The sequence below is a fragment of the Octopus bimaculoides genome, chromosome 20 (genome assembly GCF_001194135.2).
Source record: "Octopus bimaculoides isolate UCB-OBI-ISO-001 chromosome 20, ASM119413v2, whole genome shotgun sequence".
NCBI lineage: Eukaryota > Metazoa > Mollusca > Cephalopoda > Octopoda > Octopodidae > Octopus > Octopus bimaculoides.
The window spans coordinates 454608-460585 of record NC_069000.1 but is presented as its reverse complement, the minus strand read 5'-3'; positions in this window follow the sequence as shown (position 1 = coordinate 460585).

Here is a 5978-nt window from a genome sequence, read left to right as displayed (position 1 = left end):
TATATATATATATATATATATATATATATATATATATATATGCACATGCACAAACATGTCCCTTTTGGTCTTCAGGGTAGTATTCATTTCTGAGGGATATTTTGCTCCTATTTTTAGCAAGTGGGGTAACCAGAAGACCATAATAAATTTTTTGGAGAGGAAAACAACCTATGATAATATCAATCACCAATAATTGATTGATACATTTTATCTTATTGATCCTGCAAGAATAAAATTCAATGTCAACTCTTCTGATCTTTCAAGTACCAATAGATGGCACTGCTGCTTAGTTTTGTTGCCATGGAAGTGTTTTTTGATAGCTTTTATATGACTTTTTCTTCAAAGATAAAAGAAACATTTTGGTTTGGCATCAAATATTGAAGAATATTTTATATTTCTAATAAGTTGACCAACAAAATGAGCAACTTTCTGGTTGACTCAAAATGTTCTGAACCATTTTTATTGCTTAACCCTGGCAATTAAAAAAACCCACGTTTACTGTGCTTGTGCATATGCGCATGCATGCACATGCACACACACACACACACACACAACTCACCTCACACTGAGGAAGAGATGATACAAAGAACATTTCAGTTCTGGAGGTAAAAATACATTTTAATGCCTCTGATATATTTCTAGTAAGGCATTAAATGTGGTTGATGATAAGAGTTTATGAGGGTTGGGGATTGGGGAGCTCCCAGCTACAGGGGAGATAATGACCCCTAAACTAAATGGCTGCAACAGAGTGGAGTCTGTTAATGGTAACCCCTGGGTTATGTGTGGAGGGAAGGGAGTATTAAAACAGGTCACATTATGCCCACCACTCCAAAAAATGGAATGGTCCTTCCAACACAGTTTCTGTTTGGTAAATCTTGTTCACAAGATTTTAATAAATCTAAAGTTTTATTAGAAGATATTTGTTGGAGCTGGTACCCAGGGAGATTGAACCCAGGATCATGATGTTATGAAGTGAACCCCTTAGCCACAAACATACACCTGGGTCTTCAACAGGCTGTAGTAGAATAATAATATCATTTGCAGTTGAAAATGCTCAAACATTTTTGGTAAGTCTTTGAATTGGCAATAGAACCACCAGTTTGGAGACTTTTTAGTGTCTGTTCTTTAGTCCAAAATTGGCCCTGGTCAAGCACAGTTATGGTTCATGGCACTCCAGCCATGATCATGTCATCTTTCTTTGTACATTGATTGTTCTCTTCCTACTTTAATTCATGACAGAGTACCATTTGAGGGAGATGTGGTCACTATTTCTAACAATTTAATCAGTGGTTTGACTTGTCAAAGGTAGCACAAATCTTCTTTAATCATGTGCAATGAACAAACTGTATTGTGGAATTGTTTAGCCTCAGGCCATCTCTGGTCCAGTAGGCCTATGGTCAAAGGTGTTCCAGCCAGGGCCACCACCTTCAATATTCAAACATACTATTATTATATTGAGGTTTAACTTATTTAATATGTAATGTGTCCTGACGGAGGAGTGTCACATCAATCAAGTTTAATAAATGCATGAAGTCTTTCCTCTTATTGGCTTCTGCAGCTTCCTTGTTTCCAGAAAGAGATCTGACAAACTTCTAACAAGACAGAAATAAATGTTAAATAGCTTGTCATGTGAGCGTGATTGCCGAACTGTCCAACAACAATTCTGAAAATGTTTTAAGCATATTCAATATGCTATAAACAATAAATCTTGCTTTTACATATTCGCGTCCAATGCAAAAGAAATGATTATTTCATACAGTAATTAGTTCAATCAGCCAAGGCAGGCTTCAAGCATTGAAAAGCTACAGCCATGACTTCATCAATAATACACTCTGCTCTCTGCACCACTGTTAAACTGTTATTCACCATAAATCTATTGTGCTGACCTTCAATCACTATTAATGCCTTCTTAAAATACAGAATAGTAATAAAAAAATAGAAAAGAAATCTTTCTAGCTGTGACCATTGTATTGATGCCAGACATTGTGTCCCAGTAATTTTGAGTTGGAACAGAAAGGAATTGTCATTTTACTGGAACATATTTGTTTTGCTACAGAGAAATGGCTTTCAACCAAAGTTGGAAAATAAGTAACTTTGAGAAACCAATAAGAGACATTAAACTTGCTGGAAATAACAGCCAGATCTCCAGCATGTGTACGCATGTGTGTATGTGTGTGTGTGTACGTGTGTGTGTGTATGTGTGTGTGTGTGTGTGTGTGTGTGTGTGTGTGTGTGTAGATAGATAGATAGATAGATAGATAGATAGAGAGAGAGATGAGAAAGAAAGAGAGATGGAGAAAGAGAGAGAGAGATAAATGGTGGTGGTGGTGGAGGGTAGAGAGAGAGAGAGAGAGAGAGAGAGAGAGAGAGAGAGAGAGAGAGAGATTACTATCAATCTGTCTGACAGATAAACAAAATTGATAGGAAAAAAAAAATGTTGGAAAAACAGTAATAAAATATTTGAGAGATTGACAGGAAGATGGCGGCCGGAGAGGGGTGGGGAATCAGAAGAGCCATAGAGGAAATGATTGATTTGTTTTGTTTTGTTTTATTGGGCACAAAACCAATTTTTGTAGGAGAGAAGTTCACTTGATGGAGTTTAATGCAATTTATTACTGGTACATATTTTATTTGTTTATTGATCTAATAAAGATGAAAGCCTGTTTGTTAAGAGATTTGAACTGAGAATAAGTGAAATCAAGACATTGAGTCCAGAATCTTATTTACTCATGGCAAGGTAGAGAGAATTTGACAGACAGACGGAAACACAGGTAGAGACAGGTGAGTGTATATACATGTGTGTGTGTGTGTGTATAGGGGTAGGCATAGCTATATGGTGATGAAGTTCATTTCACAACCATGTGGTTTTCGGTTCAGTCCCACTGCACAGCACTGTCTTATAACACAACCCTGGTTTGGCCAATGCCTTGTGAGTAATATGCAAATTGCAAAAAGCATGTTGTGTATATGTGTGTGTGTGTGTGTGTGTGTGTGTGTGCGTTCAGACCATGTATTAGTGATAGCCTTATACATTGCTGTTCATGTTGTTGATGGCAAATGGATCTGATAAAATCAGTAAAGAGTGTTAGGATATGATTGCAAGTTTAAGGGCCGGCAGTTCGTCTTCTAGTCCCACCACTGTACCGGGATCTATGTTTAACCCTTCAGCAGTCAAACTGACCTTATCAGGCTCCAAATATTCTACTTGTTTTAAGTTTAGGATGGCTAGATCCAGCCTTTCACACATACCCTGTGATGTCATTCTCAAAATAAAACAGTCACATCATCAAAATCTCAAAAGTATGAGAAAATACAAAATTGATTGAAAACAATGTGAATAAATAAGCATTATGCGTTTGACAGAGGAATTGAACTGCAAATAAGGTAGAAGACACTTTCCATTTCCTAACGTAATGCTTTCCATAGCTTTGTATTCATCATATTTAGCTGATTTGTAGCTTTAAAATATAATTACCATGGTTACCAGAGATTACAGTACAAATTTGGAAAGGAGTAATTCTAGAATCAAAAACCAATTGATCATTCCCTTGTTCTCAGTGATTGGAATGGTTAATTAGCTTTGTTCAAAAGCAAATAACACAAAACCATTCTAGACATTATTTTTGGTCATATTGATGATGGCAGCAGTTGGTAAAAATTTAAAAAAAAAATTTTTTTCTCTCATTTTCTTTTGGACATTAATTTGTGATTGCCATGAATGGGTTGGTGTTTTCCTGTGATTGGTTCCATCTGGTTATCATCCGTTTCCCAACATAGAAAAACACTCAGCTGGGCACCAGTATCAAATGTGATGATGATGATGTCTTGTCTGCTGTTGATGACCATTTTGACCAACAGAACCAGCTTCTTCACCAGTGCAATCCAAACACTGCAACTATTTTGGGTTGGTACATAATTATTGCGGCTTTTTTTCAAATTTTATTCAACACGTAACAAAAGCATCCTTAAATGATTATTCTGAAGCATATTCACCATCTTCTTCAATTACTGCTTCCCGCTTGCTTGGCAGACAGTCAGACTGTCATTTAAAGATGTTTTTGTTAGATATTGTTATTGTTTTTGTTGAATAAAATTTGTTGAAAAATGCTACAATAATTATGCACCAACACAATACTTATGGAAGTGTGTAGACAGTAAGAGGATCTATGTTAAAACTTCATTTGGTCCCATTCCATGAGAGTGTCTTGCTCAGCCAATGAACATTTCAGCCGACCCTCCTAATAATAAAAATTATTATTATATTTACTTTTGTTTGAAAAAAAAATCCACATTTTTCATTAAAAAATTTGGACCTGGGTTTGCACCCACTAAGAAAATTCTGTTGCTGAGCCATTGTGCAGAGCAACTGAATCCAAAATTAAGCGGTTACAAAGCAAGCTTGAATTTTCAGAAAAAGAAATCAACCGATTGACACATTACAAATACAGTCGGTAAGCGGAACAGTAAAAATATGCAAAACTTTCCAAGTTTAAAATGTGACATTGTTTTCATCATCTGTTTTCCAACAACAGAACTTTGTATCTTTGTTAGAAACCAGCTCCTTGTTGAGAGGAAGCATTTAAATCATTAAAAACAGAAGAGAACATACGACGGGAAGACGAACATTCTTGGCTTTAGCTTTGGGTAAAAGAAAATACAAGACAATCAGTTATGATTTTATTCTCCATTTAGATTTACACAGATATTGCAGTGGACCTTCAGGTTTTCTAAGCCTTGGAAAAGAACTCGGAAGGTTAGGTGTCCAGCCTGGCCTTTCGTGATACCCTTAAAGCCATGAGCTTCCCAGAACCCTTCGTACGTACATACATACATGCATACATACAAACATACTTATATCTGTGTGTGCATAGAGGTATGTACACATTTGTTTGCTTACCGTAGAACATATTGCTAAATCTGACCAGGTAATTTATTTCCTATAATTCCAACATTTTGGAAGCAATAAGAAATCAAAAAGCAAATAAGAATATATATGTATATATATATATACATACATGTAGACGTACGCATATATATATATATATATATGTGTGTGTATATATATATATGTATGTATATATATGGAAACCAGATTTCTTGACAACATAAGAGAGTGCTGGAAATAAGAGATTTATAATCTCCCTGGAAAAAGCAACCATTATGTGTCTGTATGTATGTATGCGTGTGTATGTATGTATGCGTGTGTATGTATGTATATTATGTATGCATGTATATATGTGTAACACACACACATATATACGCGTGTGTGTATTCATAATCGATAGTTTTTGCCTAGAGCCTGAAACTATTTTCAGAACAAGATGATATGGAGTTATTAAAGGTCACGTAATCGATGGATACCATCCATGCGTTGGTATGGAGAGAGAGAGAGAGAGAGAGAGAGAGAGAGGGGGAGGGTGGGGATAAACATTGGAAGCCTTAGAAAGAATCGGTGATGGTTGGTTGTTGTATTCTCCTCTTTTAAAATCGGTGGCTGAAGGGGAAAGATAAGGACAAGTACAAAGCTCTTCTGTGAGAAATGTAATAATGGTGGGAATAATGATAGAGGAAGTAAAAATAACAGAGTTCGAAGGAAATGGTCGTGAGCGATTTGGGGAGGGGGGGGGGTGATGGTGCGAGGTTGGTACGAGTTACAAGTTGTGCGCCTGTGCGCGCGCACAAAAGGTTTGCACCCAGCGCACAGAAAGTATTAACTCGCGCACAAAAGAAATAAAATGTAGCAATTAATAATTATATCAATTTTGCATTCAATATGCACATATATATATATGATGTGGTAAGAAGTTTGCTTCCCAACCACATGGTTCTGGGTTCAGTCTCACTGCTTGACACCTTGGGCAAGTGTCTTTTACTATAGTCTCGGGCCGACTAAAGCCTTGTGAGTGGATTTGGTAGGCGGAAACTGAAAGAATCCCATCTTATCTCTCTCTCTCTCTCTCTCTCTCTCTCTCTCTCTC